General features: G+C 41.3%; 1 protein-coding gene, 1 long non-coding RNA gene and 1 pseudogene across 2 annotated transcripts in view; all 3 read left to right on the top strand.

Annotated features, from left to right (window-relative positions):
• The window catches only part of LOC128572926 (zinc finger protein 726-like), a 204,214-nt gene that overhangs the window by 126,511 nt on the left and 58,462 nt on the right, over positions 1–19,241 (top strand). The window lies entirely within an intron of this gene.
• On the top strand, positions 3,322–6,087 carry LOC128572947 (uncharacterized). Its single transcript, XR_008376279.1, has 3 exons — positions 3,322–3,748; positions 4,015–4,063; positions 4,698–6,087. It is a non-coding gene; the product is annotated as an uncharacterized LOC128572947 (long non-coding RNA).
• Positions 12,229–14,096, top strand: LOC128572927 (spermatogenesis-associated serine-rich protein 2-like; annotated as a pseudogene).

Below are 19,241 nucleotides of genomic sequence, written 5' to 3' on the forward strand. Positions count from 1 at the left end.
TTGATCATATCCTGGGACACAAAACAAATATCAACAGAATCAAAAGAATTGAAATTTTACCTTGTATCTTCTCAGACCATAAGGCACTAAAGGTGGAACTCAACTCTAACAAAAATGCTCGACCCCACCCAAAGGCATGGAAATTAAACAATCTTCTGTTGAATAACAGATGGGTGCAGGAAGAAATAAAACAGGAAATCATTAACTTCCTTGAGCATAACAACAATGAAGACACAAGCTACCAAAACCTGTGGGATACTGCAAAAGCAGTTTTGAGAGGAAAATTCATCGCTTTAGATGCCTACATTCGAAAAACAGAAAGAGAGCACATCAACAATCTCACAAGAGATCTATGGAATTGGAAAAAGAAGAACAATCTAAGCCTAAACTCAGTAGAAGAAAAGAAATATCTAAAATCAAATCAGAGATCAATGAAATTGAAAACAAAAGAATCATTCAGAAAATTAATGAAACAATGAGTTGGTTTTTTGAAAAAATTAATAAAATAGATAAACAATTGGCCAGACTAACGAGGAATAGAAAAGTAAAATCTCTAGTAACCTCAATCAGAAATGATAAAGGGGAAATAACAACTGATCCTACAGAGATACAGGAGATCATCTCTGAATACTACCAGAAACTCTATCCCAGAAATTTGACAATGTGAAGGAAATGGATCAATATTTGGAATCATACCCTCTCCCTAGACTCAGCCAGGAAGAAATAGAGCTCCTGAACAGACCAATTTTAAGCACTGAGATGAAAGAAACAATAAAAAAATCTTCCAACCAAAAAATGCCCTGGTCCAGATGGCTTCACTCCAGAATTCTATCAAACCTTCAAGGAAGAGCTTATTCCTGTACTTCAGAAATTATTCCAAAAATTTGAGGAAGAAGGAATATTCCCCAACACATTCTATGAAGAAAGTATCAACCTGATACCAAAACCAGGAAAAGACCCAACCAAAAAGGAGAATTTCAGACCAATCTCACTCATGAATATAGATGGAAAAATTCTCAACAAAATCCTAGCCAATAGATTACAGCTTATCATCAAAAAGTCATTCATCATGATCAAGTAGGCTTCATCCCAGGGATGCAAGGCTGGTTTAACATACGCAAGTTCATAAACGTTATCCACCATATTAACAGAGGCAAAAATAAAGATCACATGATCCTCTCAATAGATGCAGAAAAAGCATTTGATAAAATCCAGCATCCTTTTCTAATTAGAACACTGAAAAGTATAGGCATAGGTGGCACATTTCTAAAACTGATTGAAGCTATCTATGACAAACCCACAGCCAATATTTTACTGAATGGAGTAAAACTGAAAGCTTTTCCTCTTAGAACTGGAACCAGACAAGGTTGTCCTCTGTCACCTTTACTATTCAACGTAGTGCTGGAAGTTCTAGCCAATACAATTAGGCAAGACAAGGAAATAAAGGGAATCCAAATGGGAGTAGAGGAGGTCAAACTCTCCCTCTTTGATGACAACATGATCTTATACTTAGAGAACACCAAAGACTCAACCACAAGACTTCTAGAAGTCATCAAAAAACACAGTAATGTTTCAGGATATAAAATCAATGTCCACAAGTCAGTAGCCTTTGTGTACACCAATAACAGTCAAGATGAGAAGCTAATTAAGAACACAACTCCCTTCACCATAGTTTCAAAGAAAATGAAATACCTAGGAATATACCTAACAAAGGAGGTGAAGGACCTCTATAAAGAAAACTATGAAATCCTCAGAAAGGAAATAGCAGAGGATATTAACAAATGGAAGAACATACCATGCTCATGGACGGAAATAATCAACATTGTTAAAATGTCTATACTTCCCAAAGCAATCTACCTATTCAACGCCATTCCTATCAAAGTACCAACATCGTACTTTTGAGATTTGGAAAAAATGATTCTGCGTTTTGTATGGAACTGGAAATAACCCCGTATAGCTAAGGCAGTTCTTAGTAATAAAAATAAAGCTGGGGGCATCAGCATACCAGATTTTAGTCTGTACTACAAAGCCATAGTGGTCAAGACAGCATGGTACTGGCACAAAAACAGAGACATAGACACCTGGAATCGAATTGAAAACAAAGAAATGAAACTAACATCTTACAACCACCTAATCTTCGATAAACCAAACAAGAACATACCTTGTGGGAAAGACTCCCTATTCAATAAATGGTGTTGGGAGAACTGGATGTCTACATGTAAAAGACTGAAACTGGACCCACACCTTTCTCCCCTCACAAAAATTGATTCAAGATGGATAAAGGACTTAAATTTAAGGCATGAAACAATAAAAATCCTCCAAGAAAGCATAGGAAAAACACTGGAAGATTTTGGCCTGGGGAAAGACTTCATGAAGAAGACTGCCATGGCAATTGCAACAACAACAAAAATAAACAAATGGGACTTCATTAAACTGAAAAGCTTCAGTACAGCTAAGGAGACAATAACCAAAGCAAAGAGACAACCTACACAATGGGAAAGGATATTTGCATATTTTCAATCAGACAAAAGCTTGATAACTAGGATCTATAGAGAACTCAAATTAATCCACATGAAAAAAGCCAACAATCCCTTATATCAATGGGCAAGAGACATGAATATAACTTTCTCAAGATGACAGACGAATGGCTAACAAACACATGAAAAAATGTTCATCATCTCTATATATTAGAGAAATGCAAATCAAAACAACCCTGAGATATCATCTAACCCCAGTGAGAATGGCCCACATCACAAAATCTCAAAACTGCAGATGCTGGCGTGGATGTGAAGAGAAGGGAACACTTTTACACTGCTGGTGGGACTGCAAACTAGTACAACCTTTCTGGAAGGAAGTATGGAGAAACCTCAAAGCACTCAAGCTAGACCTCCCATTTGATCCTGCAATCCCATTACTGGGCATCTACCCAGAAGGAAAAAAATCCGTTTATCATAAGGATACTTGTACTAGACTCTTTATTGCAGCTCAATTTACAATCACCAAAATGTGGAAACAGCCTAAATGCCCACCGAGCCAAGAATGGATTAACAAGCTGTGGTATATGTATACCATGGAATACTATTCAGCCATTAAAAAAAATGGAGACTTTACATCCTTCATATTAACCTGGATGGACGTGGAAGACATTATTCTTAGTAAAGCATCACAAGAATAGAGAAGCATGAATCCCATGTATTCAATTTTGATATGAGGACAATTAATGACAATTTAGGTTATGGAGGGGGAAGCAGAAAGAGGGACGGAGGGAGGTGGGTGGGGCCTTGGTGTGTGTCACACTTTATGGGGGCAAGACATGATTGCAAGAGGGACTTTGCCTAACAATTGCAATCAGTGTAACCTGGCTTATGTTACCCTCAATGAATCCCCAACAATGAAAGAAAAAAAAGAAAATGTGGATACGATTTACCAGATGGAACTGGCTGAAGTGCAGAATTGTGACTCTGCAAGACGCATTCAAGTCAAGCAGCCTTCCTAATTTCTATGCATCTCTCCCCTCTGAGACACATCCTAATGTCAGGAACCATACACTCAAAATGGCAACCATCTTTGGCAGCACTTATGTCTGTGAAAAGACTTTTTCCAGAATGACATCTGAAATCTCCAACCAGATCTAGACTAACTGATACACACTTGCATCAGTTGTTACAACTAGCAGTGACAAATATGGAACTGGACATTGACCATTTCATTAGCCAAAAGCAGCCCCATAGTTCCCATTGAAATACTGGTAAGGTTGTTGATTTAACTTTACTTTTTCTTCATTTTAAATATTGTAGTTGTTCCCATTTTGTTTTTTTACTCAAAATAAGATATGTGCAATGTGCATAGTAATTTGTTCATAGTCGTTTTTTTTTTTAAAGTATAGTCCGGCCCTCCAATGGTCTGAGGGACAGTGAACTGGCCCCCTGTTTAAAAAGTTTGAGAACCCCTGCTTTAAATAGTCTTCTTTACCATCCAAGAAACCAAGCCTTTTCTAATTGTTATGTTTTTCAGAACTCTGAGTTACTTTAGGCCATTAATGCCGTCTTCTGTAAAAGTGCAGGTATGTCATCTTATTTTATATAGCACTGATGGAGCTTCCAGATGGAAGCTAAACAGTAAATATTCCCCTTCTTTGCTACTATTCAATGGCCCAACCTCATCCACAATGGGAATCTGGGCATCCACATTTTCCCATTTTCAACTGAGAAAAGGGAACATTTCCACTATTTCAGGATATAAATTTAAGGTGAGAAGTTTTTAGGGCATATGGGGAGCCTAGATGGAGAGAATGGATAGAAGATGTTACCATATGTAGAGGAGAAGGATTTTTGGAGCCTATTGAGTATTACAAGAAAAGGGAAAAAGAGTTTTTGAAACAAATTCATTAGGCAGGAACATCACAGGTAGAGATGTAAAGGTTTGCAAATTCTAAGAATATGATATTGCAGGAGAAAAAGTGGGCACAGCCCTAGACTTTGGACACAGTTACCTCAGAAGCAATAATTTATTTCTCTTTCTCCTCCTTCCCTTGATTGCATTCTCAGGTTAGATCATCTGGATATATTACTGCTCATTTTGATAATACGTCTTTAAAGACATCAGCATAGCCCCTTAACCTGCTACCACCATACTTACAAGCAGAGGGATTTTGAAGTACAGAAAAAAAAATCACCCTTTTTTATTCTTTATCACAGAGAGAGTCAAGAAGAATGAGGTTCCACATGAAGACCAAAGTGTGAGTTTTTAATTTCATGGCCTCCAGTGCTCTCCCCTGCCTTCAATTTCTGCTATGGAAATGGGCATATGGGGCCTGTGACCTCTTTCTGGAAAAATAATAAATCCGTGGGTCCAGACAGGCCCACTCATCCACAGAGAATTCTATGGATACATTCTATAATGTCAACAGTCTCTGAAAAATAAATATTTTTCAGGAAGCCAAAGGAGATTGAATCTTACTTTGAGTTAAATGAGTGAAGAGAACTGTTGCTGACTTATATGAGTGACTGGAATTACCTACTAAGTATAGAAGAGCTATATTCCCTCATGTGTTTCTTATTTCTTCACCTCCAGTCCCCTCCCCTGCCAGCAATTTCTGCTATCGAAATGAAGATATGGACCCTGTGACCTCCTTCTGGGTGAAAACAAACAAACAAACAAAAAACAACTCTTAAATGTATCTGGAAACCCTCATGCTTTACATTGTGCCTTCATGTCACATGGGGGCACTTAATTAAAACCACATGGATCACACAATCCAGATTAATAGAAGCTGTAGCAGGCAGAATCACAGATGATGGTGCTTCTTCAAACTGGTCATGGAATCCTAACTGGAAGCCTGGGCTGAGAAACACTTAGCTAAGCATCGCCTCTCAGGCTTTAGTATGCTACAAGGTATTTCTCAGTATGCCCCCTCTAAGCATATGATTCTGCAAGAGCAGCAGTTACTCTATCTTGAAGCAAATCAGTTTTTTTATAATGCCTATTTATGTCCTTGTTTAAGAATTTCAGAAAGATGGTTGACCTCATGGTTCAAGCCTGTAGTCCCAGCACTCAAAGAGGCCCAGATAAATGGATTGCCTAAGCTAATGAGTTCCTGATCCACAGCAAGAGTGAGACCTCATCTCTAAAAATAGGAGGGCATTGTAGAGAGCATCTGTAGGCCACATACTTGGGAGGCTGAGGCAAGAGTATGGCTTAACCCTAGAGTTTAAGGTTTCTGTGAGCTGTGATGCTACAGCACTTCATTGAGTTGACAAAGTGAGACTCTGTCTCATAAAAAAAAAAAGAAGAAGAAGAATTTCAGAAAGTGTTTTGAGCTATTAATTGTAGAACCAAGATTAAAGAACTCCCCATGAAGAAAAATAGTGAGCGGTTAACCCCCATTTCTGTTCTGGTCTAGCTGATGGCAAATGGCAAGACATGGACAGCCAAATGGCAAGAGACATGGAGACCTACACATAGAAAACGTCCACGCTGTTTTCCAAGCTCCTTTCCCCTTTCACCACCTCTGGTCAGCCCAGGAACATGAGGTGCTCTTTGCAACATTAGTCAGCCATCTCCTCATGTTGCTCTTGAATAAATTGCTTGTTCTTCCACCAACTCCTGCATTGTGACTTTGACTTTTCAGGAAGGAATAGTCAATCTTGGTTTTGGTTAAAATTTTGCAGGTTTTGAGTGAGTATATTAAGTGGCTTCTTTAACAATTCCCCCTATTGCTGCTGTTACTCCTTCTAGACTATAGCAACACTCAGCTAGAGAAAGCAAACACAACACAAAGTCCCTTCTGCCAAACAGCTTTTAACTACACAAATATCTTTGGTTCAAGAAAGACCATCTATAATCCCAGCACTTGTGAGGCCAGTAGATTGCCTGAGCTCACAGGTTTGAGACCAGTCTGAACCAGAGTGAGTCCTCGTTTATAAAAACAGCCAAGCATTGTGGCAGGCACATGTAGTCCCAGCTACTTGGGAGGATGAGGTAAGAGAATCACTGGAGCCCAAGAGTTTGAGGTTGCTGAGAGCTATGATGCCATGGCACTCTACTGAGGATGACAAAGTGATAATCTTCAAACATTACACAGTTTGCTGGCACTTTAAAGTTTCCAGATTCTGAAGAAGGCAGCAGTGTCTGAGGAAGGACCTGGCTCAGAATTTGGACCCGCAGATTTAGGTCTTGCACACATAGGGTGCAGCTAGTACCTGCCCTGTGTACATTCATGAGAATTTGACAAACAGAAAAATGGGAATGGAGACATTCTAAGGTGTACTAAATGCACATCTGTGATCCAGGTTGAGCTTCTGGCCTCAGTCTCTGGATCAGTTTTATTTTTTATTTTATTTTATTTTTTTTTTTTTTTTTGTGGTTTTTGGCCGGGGCTAGGTTTGAATCCACCACCTCTGGCATATGGGACCGGCGCCCTACTCCTTGAGCCACAGGCACTGCCCTCTGGATCAGTTTTAAGTCTAGAGATATCAGGATACTCTTCCCCTAAGTGGCCTGAGGTGATCTGTGAAAATGGTTCACTATTCACTTGACCCAGAAAACCCCACAAAGTCATGCAGGTCAAGACGCTCAAATCTTCATGTTCACTTTAAGAACACACGTGAAACTGCCCAGGCCATCCAGGGTACGCATATACAAAAAAACACCAAGTACCTGAAGGATGTCACTTTAAGGAAATAGTATATACCACTCTGACGTGGAGTTGGTAAGTGTGCCCAGGCCAAACAATGAGGCTGGACACAGGGTTGTTGGCCCAAAAAGAGTGCTGAATTTTGGCTTCATATGCTTAAAAATGCAGAGAGTAATGCTGAACTTAAGGGTTTAGATGTAGATTCTGGTCATTGAGCATATCCAAGTGAACAAAGCACCCAAGATGCATTGCTGAACTTATAGAGCTCATGGTCCTATTGACCCATATATGAGCTCCCTCTGCCACATCAAAATGATACTTTGAAAAGCAACAAACTATTCCCGAACCAGAAGAAGAGGTAGCACAGAGGAAAAAGTTATCTAGGATTAAAGAAACTGAAGAAACAAAAACTTATGGCACGGGAATAGATGCAACATAAAATAAATGCAAATAACAATAAAAAAAAAATAAACGTAGGGTGGTGCCTGTGGCTCAAGGAGTAGGGCGCTGGCCCCATATACCAGAGGTGGCGGTTTCAAACCCGGTCCCAACCAAAGCTTGCAATAAATAAATAAATAATAAAGATATCAGGATAATTGAAAGACAGAGACATAATGCCTGATTGCTGCCCTGTAAAGGTAGTTTGTAAAAATCTACAGGTTGTCCCCAAGGTCACCATACATAGGGAAAATTGAAAATTGTTACTAAGGCTCAGTGTTCATAGCTCAGTGAGTAGGGCTCCGGCCACATACACTGAGGCTGGTGGGTTTGAGCCCAGCTAGGGCCTGCTAAACAACAATTACAACTCCAACCAAAAAATACACAGGCATTGTGGCAGGCGCCTTTAATCTCAGCTACTCAGGAGGCTGAGGTGAGAGAATCACTTAAGCTCAAGAGTTTGAGGTTGCTGTGAGCTGTGACACCACGATACTCTACCAAGGGTGACATAATGAGGCTGTCTCAAAAAAAAGAAAAAAGAAAAAGAAAATTGTAACTAAATATACTTTTACAAAACGCTCATTACAAAATTTTACAAAGCAGTAGCAACACATAGAAACTAGTTTGTACATGTTTTATAAAATTTTGTTGTAAATAAAAGCACACTCCATTGTACAATATCCCACTTTGCCCATGTATGGTGAGTGTAGGGGTAACTTAAAGGACACAATATACTATAATTGCTGAAGAAGGGAGATTGAAAATTGGCAGAGAGCCCAGGCACAGTGGCTTACATAATCCTACCACTCTGGGAGGCCAAGGATGTTAGATTGATTGAGCTCACAAGTTTGAGAAAGACCAGCCTGAGCAAAAAGTGAGACACTCGTCTCTACCAAAAATAGAAAAACTGAGGTAAGAGGATCACTTGAGACCGAGTTGGAGGTTTCTGTGAGCTGTGATGCCATGGCACTCTATCCAGGATGACAGCTTGAGTCTCTGTCAAAAAAAAGAAGAAGAAGAAGAAGAAGAAAGAAAGAGAGAAAGAAAGAAAATTAGTAGAGAGACCATGGTGGCTTCGTTCTTTGGGACAGCATGTACTTTGATGTACAATTACATGTGACTGGAAGGTTGAGACAGAAAACGCCCTCTGGAGTTTCACTTGGTGGACATCACGTATGTTTATGTCATATCTGGTAATTCAGGATAGTGTGTAAAAATATAATTAAAAATAGAGTAATTTCCAACTCCAGGATAACCCACAACAGAAACTGTCATATTGCACAATTAAACCACAAGGTGATGTTCATCTCAGACGATCTAAGACATTGCAAAGATTAATTAAGTCACCATAATTAATACTGAATAAGAAGGCTTGACAGTACCGTTGGTTATACAGGGTGTCCATTAAATTCATGTGCAATTTAAAATACTAAAATCCAGGGTGGGCTCGGTGCCTGTAGCTCAAGCGGCTAAGGTGCCAGCCACAGAGCTGGCAGGTCGAATCCATCCTGGGCCTGCCAAAAAACAATGGCAACTAAAACCAAAAAAATAGCCGGGCATTACGGGGGGGTACCTGTAGTCCCAGCTACTCGGGAGGCTAAGGCAAGAGAAAGGCTTAAGCCCAGGAGTTGGAGGTTGCTATGAGCTGTGATGCCACGACACTCTTCCCAGGGCGACAGCTTGAGACTCTGTCTCAAAATAAATAAAATAAAATAAAATCCAGGGTGACAGAGTGAAACTCTGCCTTAACAAGAAAAAATAATAAAAAAAATAAATAAAGGAAAAGCCAGATGTGTAGGCCAAGGGGATAGTGGTGGGAGATGTTGTAGCATGCAAATTATCCTAATAAGTAGGTTTGATTTTAAAAATTCCCCATGCTCTGTGTTCTCAAAAGCAGCTCACAGCAAAAAACAACTCTATATTTGACCTATGACATGAGTAGGCACAGACTCTGAAAATACCCATTTATTGCTCATAATCAATTAGCTAAACAGTTCTTCCTTCAGCAGTCGGAACAAAACACTTCTTCATGAAATTTTGCTAAAGTTACTCTTCTTCCCCCAGAACTCTGCCATTTGGCCAATTCTAAGTCTGACTTCAACATCTAACCCCTCTTTATGCCCCTCCACCCCAAGAACTATCTGACTTCAGGATGAAAAATCTCACCTGGCAGATTATTTCTCCACCCTCCATTCTGTCCTCATCGCCCACCTTGTTTCTACTCTTGTATGCTCCTCTCTATGAAAGAAAGCCCTTGTGTGTGATGCCTGCAGATCTTGTACTTCATGCTTTCCTCCAGCAATACTTCCTTTCAATAATGAAGAATTCATTTTATTGGACATAAGATGTAATTTCCAATTTATTCTATTGGACAATGTCTAGAAACAGCCTAGAACAATACTAATTACACCTTCAGGAAGGGCTTCTCATCACTGTCCACTTCCATCCACCTCATCTGCCTGTGAGTGCCCAGCTTTCCAGGGCTCCGCACCTTCTGTCCATTTAAAGGGCTCTTCCCATAGCTGGTGTGAACAGACTGAAAACCTGCAGGGAAGAATTCCTGGGCCCTCAATGACCATCTTTTAGAGGACCAAGGTTGACCTTGTTTCACTCACTAGACTCAGACCTTTGTTTCCCAGTCAAGGTTGTTCACTTACTTTTAGGTTAGAAACTATCAATTATTTGAGAAATCCAGCAAAATTCTACAGACTCAGTATTGATGTTTATGTGACAGAAGGAAATTGTAAGACACTTTACATTTCTCATGGCAATATGAAAAGCAAAATTATCTATTTTGTCAGACAACAGTGATGTTGTAACTGGGTCCGGTGGCTAACGCCTATAATTGCAGCACTGTGGGAAGCTGAGGTGGGTGGATTGCCTGAGTTCACAGGTTTCAGACCAGCTTGAGCCAGAGAGACACCTGTCTCTAAAAATAGCCAGGTGTAGTGGCAGGTGCTTGTAGTCCCAGCTACTCGGGAGGCTAAGGCAAGAGAAACACTTGAGCCCAAGAGTTAGAGGCCAAGGCACTCTACCAAGAGCAACAAAGTGAGTCTCTGTCTCAAAAAAAAAAAAAAAGTCTTGGCGCCCATAGCACAGTGGTTACGGTGCCAGCCACATACACCAAGGCTGACGGGTTTGAACCCAGCCCAGGCCAGCTAAACAATGACAAGTGCAAAGGAAAAAAAAAAAAAACTAGCCAGGCACTGTGGTGGGCACCTGTAGTCCCAGCTACTTGGAAGGCTGAGGCAAGAGGTTGCTGTGAACTGTGATACCACTGCACTCTACCAAAGGTGACAGTGTGAGACCCTGTCTCAAAAAAAAAAAGAAAAATAGTAATGTTATTTAATTTTCTTTTTTCTTTTCTTTTCTATTCTATTTTTTTTTTTTTTTTTTGAGAGAGAGAGAGTCTCGGACAGTGCCTGTGGCTTAGTGAATAGGGCACCGGCCCCATATACCAAGGGTGGTGGGTTCAAACCTGGCCCCGGCCAAAAACCGCAAAAAAAAAAAAAAAAGAAAGAAAGAGAGAGAGTCTCAAGCTGTCACCTGGGTAGAGTACTGTAGCATCACAGCTCACAGCAATCTCCAAATCTTGGGCTTAAGCAATTCTCTCCTCAGCCTCCCAAGTAGCTGGGACTATAGGGGCCCGCCACAATACTCAGCTATTTTTTGGTTGTAGTTGTCATTGTTGTTTGGCGAGCCCGGGCTGGATTCCAACCCGCCACCTTCAGTGTATGTGGCTGGCCCACTAGCCACTTGAGCTACAGGCACCAAGCCAATGTTATTTAATTATTAATCCACGAAAACAAATCCTTTACTAAACAATCATCTGAGAACATCTCTGGAAGTTTACAAGTCCCTGTCCATAGCATTTAGCATTAAACTCCAACTTCCGGATGATACTCTGTTTCCCCCAAAATAAGACATCCTCCGAAAATAAGACCTACTTACAGGAAAGATAAGACGTCCCCTGAAAATAAGACCTAGCGCATCTTTGGGAGCACACCTTAAAATAAGACATTGTCTTATTTTCGGGGAAACAGGGTAGAAACAGGACAAAGTTACCTACTGTCACAGATTGTCCACTCTGTGTAAGGGAGGAACTAATATTTGGTGGATATTTACAATTCACCAATTGATCTACCACATTTTCATGTGGAAATGTATTCATTTTTAGGCAGCCATAAAGGAATCCACACTTACTCTCTTTCTTCTTTATATCATTGCAAAGCTAATGGGGTTTCCATTTAAAATCACTCTCAAGCAGTAACAAAGCTCAAAGCCTTACTCCTTACTACACTCACTCAAAGAAAAAAGATACAAAAAGTTTTTAGTGGCTCCGGGGCGGGGCGGGGCGGGGCGAGCAGCTTGCGCTCTGGGGAGAGTCGGTGTGGGTCCGCTGGCGCTCCGGCCCCCAGCGGTGGCTGAGATCCCTGACAGTCCCTCCTCCCGGGCGGGAAGCCGGGAAGGCGGTCGTGGGGGCGGGGCGGTGTCCGGCTCTCGGTAACCTGGGGGGAGGAGCGCGGCTACGGCGGTGGCTCTGGAAGAGGAGGAAAAGGAGGCGGAGTATCTTTCCTCTTCTCAGACCCCGAAGCGTCTGGGACGTAGAGCCCGGAAAGAGGGGAACGCGGCGACTGCGGTGCCTAGTCTGAGAATCTTCCTGGAAAAAGAGACATGAATGAATGCCTGCAATGATACTTTTTGACAAGCAGTTGATACAAGAGAAGGAAAGGAGATTAACAGCAGTGAGCAGAATTTCCAACAACCAGGATTTTGTATTTATGACTTCTAATTATAGACTTCTGTTGCCGGCATAAATCAAAGATACCTACACAAGGCAAAAGGATACTTTTCTTCTGTATTTTTGAGATCAAAGAAACTGCAATGTCTAGGAAACAAAGCCAGAAGGATTCATTAGGATTCATTTTTGATTTGCAGTCCAATACTGTACTGGCTCAGGGAGGAGCTTTCAAGAACATGAAAGAGAAGATAAATGCAGTGCGTGCAATAGTTCCCAATAAAAGCAACAATGAAATCATCCTGGTTTTGCAGCATTTTGATAATTGTGTGGACAAAACAGTACAAGCATTCATGGAAGGTAGTGCCAGTGAAGTACTCAAAGAACGGACAGTAACAGGCAAGAAAAAACAAAAACAAGAAAAGCAAACCAAAACCTGCAGCAGACGCAAGTAACAGTATCCCAGATTCCAGTAAATCAGTTTCCATTCAAGAAAAACAGTCTATGTCTTCCTCAGAGAAAGGTGGTATTAATGGTTACCATGTCAGTGGTGCCATCAATGATACTGAGTCTGTGGACTCACTCAGTGAAGGTTTGGAGACACTTTCAATAGATGCCAGAGAACTGGAGGATCCTGAGTTTGCCACACCAGATATGCTGGATAGAACAGGATCTATGCAGGAGAATGGTGTCTCTGATTTGGGGTCCAAGTCTTTGACTATGTACTCTATTCAGAATTCTCAACAATCCAGGAATGCTGCCAAATCTCTCTCAACCACAGCACCTCACTTTTCAAATCTGGAGATGGAAGATGTTCCCTTCTCCTCCACCAATAAAAAGTTAGGTTCCAATATTGAAAAATCAGTAAAAGACCTCCAGTGCTGTACAGTGTCTCTTGCACAGTATGGAGTTGTAGTCAAAGAAGAGATGGATGCTTCCATTAAGAAAATGAAACAAGCTTTTTTGCTGAATTGCAGAGCTGTGTAAGGGATCGAGAAGTGGCATTGCTTGCTGAAATGGACAAAGTGAAAGCTGAAGCAGTGGAAATTTCCCTAAGCCGACAAAAGAAAGCTGACCTTCTAAAGAAGATGACTGATGTGGCTGTTCGAATGTCAGAGGAGCAACTGGTTGAGCTCAGAGCTGATATCAAGCACTTCGTTAGTGAACGTAAATATGACGAGGATCTGGGGTGAGTAGCCCGGTTCACCTGTGATGTGGAGACCCTAAAAAAGAGCATTGATTCCTTTGGAAAAGTGTCCCATCCAAAGAATAGCTACTCAACCAGATCCCGATGTAGCTCAGTTACATCTGTATCCTTGAGTAGCTCGAGTGATGCCTCTGCTGCTTCCCCTTCCGCCTGTGCCTCTGCTCCCAGCCTTACAAGTGCTAACAAGAAAAACTCTACACCAGGCGAGACTTTTCCTGCCATAGCAAACTCCAGTGGCCGGCCCTACCAGCCGCATCGGGAGGTATTGCCGGGGAACAGACAAGGAGGACAAGGCTACAGGCCACAAGGCCAAAAGTCCAATGACCCTACGAACCAAAGTCGACATGACAATGTGGGTCATTACAGAAACAGCTCATGGTATTCATCTGGTTCTAGGTATCAGAGTGTTCTGCCCCAGGCACCAGAAAACACGAGTGAATGGGGTCAGGCTCACTCTGCAGGGACCAGTGGAACTGGAGCCAGCATGGAACCTAGCCCACCCAAGCCCTCATTCAAAAACGGGCTCCCCCAGCGCAAACCCAGGACCTCTCAGACGGAAGCCGTGAACTCCTGAGGGAAATTCCAGTGGACCTTCTATCCTACACAACTTAACTTGATAACTGGACTTAGGAAACTTATAGCTAGATTTAATAACAGAAAAAAGTTTATGCATATAACTTTTTGTGCCATTCTAAATATTTTTGGTTTCTTGTCTCCTTACTTCCTCTTTCCCATTTTTGGAGAGGAAGCTGTTTTTTTTCCTTGATCTTTCCCAATAATATGGATTGATTCTGATTGGTCATTTCCACCAGGAATCAAGCAACTGTTGCCAGGTTTCCCAAGGATAACATTATTTCCAGTCCACAAGGCCTTCCAGTTGTCTCCTGCTGTCCAAGCTGTCTCCGGAGGAAGTGGGTCACAGCTAGTCAGTGGCCTTGCCAATCTAAGCCGAAGCCACAGATGCCTATCAGATTCCCTCCAAATCGTAGTTTGACAGGAAAGGCAATGAGGGAATTTCATACTGCACTGGATTAGCCAGAGAAGGGGAAATGTAAATGGTAAAAAGGAGAGAATACTAAGAAACGGTTGAGAATCTGCCTCTATCCCAGACCATGCCTGAGATTTGACAGTGAGTTCAGTCTTCTTCTCTCACTCAAGAGCTTAATCTATCCACCCACCTCAGCCTCCCAGATTGCTAGGATTACAGACATGAGCCACCATGCCCAGCTCCTTTATAATTTTTATATTTTGAGTAGAGACAAGATCATTCTCTTGCTCAGGCTGATCTCCAGCTCATGAGCTCAAGCAATCTACTCACCTCATGGCTTAACCTGCAGTTTCTTCAAAATGCCCAGAGCCTTGTTTCCTATTACCTTAGATTGCAAACCAGTCTAGGTTAATCTAAGGGAAAGTGCATTTAATTAAAGTTGAAAAGTTTAAAAAGAAAAAAAAAAGTTTTTAGTGAAATGGAATATATCACTACATACCTAATTCTCTTTTCTGAACTCTAGTTCTTTCTTGCTTTATCTGGGAAATATTCTTATTCTTTAAGTTCTATTGATATATTGCATTTTACACTTAATGAAAAAAATGAACCTGAAATAAAGTTTTTCAATGTTCAAAATTCATGGAGTGTTACTTATGACTGAAATAAAAACATGTCTTACTTAAGTGTCAAGTGAGACGTCCCGTATCCCTTGAGACATTCTCCCACTCTCAGCCTGCTCACAGAATTTCTCAATAGCCATGCTCCCATGAAAAACTGCATGCTCAGCTTTCAATGAACATGAAGTGTGAATTGTATTGCAGGTTTTCAAAACACCTTACTAGGGATTGATGATCTTTCTCTTTTGAGATAATTTTCATCCTTTGAAATATCTGAGAATTCAGAAGGCAGAAATAATTTGTGCCTTTTCCCCTGAATATCAGTATTTCATGGACTAAGCAGTAATGTGTCCCAAAAATGAAGACTAAAGGTGGTATAAAAACAATTAAAGTCCCAGTGGGTTAGCTGTTTGCATAAAGGGGATACTAAGAGACCACTCTCAAACTGAAAGGCATTCATTTACTCCCCTGTGAGGCTCCACCCATATTTCAGGCTATCCACTGGACACTCATGTCCCGGGAATTGGGGATATTTGTGGAACACTCTAGTAAACATGGATGCTATGGGCTTCTTGGGTCACACTCACACAAGTGTGAAGCCCTGGACTGACAAAAGACAGAAAGGTGACTGAGGACACATCATCCTGTACAGTCACCAATGAGGACTCTCAATGCAAAGACATTCTGGCAAAGAGTGTGTGCCTCGGCAAGATGTAAGGAGTAAAGGCACAAAGATTTTGACCACAGAGTATTACAGAATTATTGTCTGCTTTCTTCTTATAAGACATGTTTAGAAACTTATAAAAACCAAAAATTTAGAAAATAATCACCCACTGTTATATAAAGAAATGACAAATAACAAAAATACTGCTTCTGTTTCAAATGAGAAATAAAAAACAAAAAAGGCTAGGCAACCATAGCTCAGTGGTTAGGGTGCCAGCCACATGCCCCAGGGCTGGTGTGTTCGAACCTAGCCAGGGCCTGCTAAAACAACAATGACAACAATAACAAAAATAGCACGGCATTGTGGCAGGCACCTGCAGTCCCAGCTACTTGGGAGGCTGAGGCAAGAGAATCACTTAAACCCAAGAATTGGAGGTTGCTGTGAGCTGTGACACCACGGCACTCTACCAATGGTGACATAGTAAGACTATCTCAAAAAAAAAAAAGAAAAAGTAAATATAAATAAATAAATTTGGGCAGGGCATGGTGGCTCATGCTTGTAACCCCAGCACTCTTATAGGCCCAGGCAGGTGGGTAGCCTGAGCTCACGAGTTCGAGACCAACCTAAGCAAGGGCAAGATATCATCTCTAAAAATAGCCAGGAGTTGTGGTGGGCTCCTGTAGACTCAGGTACTTTGGAGGCTGAGGCAAGAGAATCACTTAAGCCCAAGTGTTTGAGGTTGCTATGAGCTGTGACAAGACGATACTCTATGAAGGGTGACAAAGTAAGACTACTCTGTCTCAAAAAGAAAAAAAAACTATATATACATATATATGCCAGTGTTTCACTCTATTACCCCAGGCTAAAGTGCAGGAATATCTTAGCTGACAGCAACCTCAAGCTCCTAAACTCAAGCAATCCCCACGCCTCAAACTCCCAAGTATCTAGGACTACAGGCCCACCCCCAAACCAAACAACACCTTTCCAATTTGTATATACTTATTTATTTTTATGTATGTGTTTATTTATTTATTTATTTGAGACAGAGTCTCGAACTGTCACCCTGGGTAGAGTGTCTTGGTGTCATAGCTCACAGCAACCTCCAATTCAGGCTCAAGTGATCCTCTTGCCTCAGTTTTTCTATTTTTAGTACAGATGGGATCTTGCTTTTACTCAGGCTGGTCTCAAACTCAAGAGCTTAATCTATCCACCCACCTCAGCCTCCCAGATTGCTAGGATTACAGACATGAGCCACCATGCCCAGCTCCTTTATAATTTTTATATTTTGAGTAGAGACAAGATCATTCTCTTGCTCAGGCTGATCTCCAGCTCATGAGCTCAAGCAATCTACTCACCTCAGCCTGCCAAATGCTACGATGGTAGACATGAGCCTTGATGCTCTGCCTCTTTGATTATATAAAACCATTTTCAATTCTCAAAAAGTATATATATAATATATATCTCTAAATAAATATATACATCCATACATATACACAGGTATACACACACACACATATATATATATACACACACATATATACAAGTTCATAATTTTGCTGTGAGAGAGGATACCTAAAAAGGGTGAGGTCTAGGAGAACAGCTCTTCTCAAGGAGACCACAAAGATACATCTGCAGGGTCCTCTCCATGGTGACTCAGCTCTTGGGAACTTTTAAACTTAACTTCCTAGAACTTGGAAATTTCTACTTCTGTGAAATCCTGTAATTCTGTGGAGGCTAGAATAGCATCTCCCATTTAATTCAAACTGGCCAATGAGAAAGATATTTGTGTGTTGGAACTTTTTGGCTGTAAATAAAAAGGGAAAAACCAAGATGGTCGGGGAGCACAGCCATTTGGAATTCTTCTCTGCTGTAAGCTCTTGGACAGTGAATAAAGCCCTTTCTCTTATAAACATGTTGTTTAGGTGCTCTTTCTCTCTTTTGGGTCTTGTCTTCCCACAACAGTTGTTTTTTGTTTGTTTGTTTGTTTTTTGAGGCAGAGTCTATGTCACCCTCAGTAGAGTGCTATGGTGTCACAGCTCACAGCAACCTCAAACTCTTGGGCTTAACCAATTCTCTTGCTTCAGCCTCCCAAGTAGCTGGGACTACAGGTACCCACCACAACACCCAGCTAATTTTTGTTCCCTTTGTCATTGTTGATTTTAGCTGGCCTGAGCCGGGTTCAAACCCACCAACCTCAGTGTATGTGATGGCGCCCTAGCCACTGAGCTACTGGCACCGCCAATTTAGTAAGAACTAAAATCTCTCAGCCTGCCTCCTTTCTCTTGCCTCCAGCTCTTTCACCACTGTGGATTTCTGTTTTCAGAAACCATTAATAAACCCAACAAACCAACCAGAAGCAAATGTAAATTCTTTCTCTTTACAATTCCTGGGCTATTTTGTCTTTTAGTATTTGTTCCTTTAAGCCTCCAGTGATTCCTGAGTGTCCCAGTGGAAAAACAGAATATGAACAATCGACGCTAAGGATGGGAAATACCTAGGAACAGGTTTGTCTTCAACCTTTGCTGAGGAAAATGGACACACCATTCACATTCACAACATGTTGTGAAATCAGCTGCGTTAACTCCCCTCTCACCTTAAATCCCACTACCCATTTGACCTCAGCCTGGGCATTCTTCCTTGCTTTCTTTGGGATACTACGCTTTCTCTCTTGCTTTCTCACTTTCCACTGCTATCTTCCCTACACTCACTCCCTGATCTCTGATCTAATGGCTTACACCCACTCTCTAATATAAAATACCCTTACACTTTTGTATCTAATCTTGACCTAAACAAATTCTTTTTTCGGCTCGGTGCCCATAGCTCAGTGTTTAGGGCACAAGACACATGCACTGGGACTAGTGGGTTCAAACCTGATTGGGACCTCCTAAACAACCATGACAACTACAACAAAAAAATAGCCAGGCATTGTGATGGATGCCTGTAGTCCCAGCTACTTGGGAGGCTGAGGCACAAGAATCACTTAAGACCATGAGTTTGAGGTTGTTGTGAGCCATGATGCCACAGCGCTCTACTGAGAGTAACATACTGAGACTCTGTCTCAAAAAACAAACAAACAAAATAATTATTTTCTCATCCTATGTGCAGGGCCAACTGAGCAACTGAGCTTTTGCACACCTCTTGAAAGCACATGTAGTGAGAAGAAGATGGAGTCAGCCAGGTCAGGGTCTACAGGACACAGCTGGTCTGGTGATTTTAGGTCCAATGTGACCTTCTCACCTATCTCTCATCCTTATTGTTTTGTAAATTTAGCTCCTACCCTAACAACTCCCATCTTGAATAGTTGGGGAAATTAACCTTTGCATTAGAAATGTCATAAACTACCACCAAGTGGTGATGTATTATTTAAAATAAGGGTTACTTGTGGCCTTTGCTTAAGGAAGATTGACTTAAAGAATTAACTTTTGGGCTTGGTGCCTGTAGCTCAGTGGCTAGG

Source organism: Nycticebus coucang, chromosome 20 (genome assembly GCF_027406575.1).
Source record: "Nycticebus coucang isolate mNycCou1 chromosome 20, mNycCou1.pri, whole genome shotgun sequence".
Taxonomy (NCBI): domain Eukaryota; kingdom Metazoa; phylum Chordata; class Mammalia; order Primates; family Lorisidae; genus Nycticebus; species Nycticebus coucang.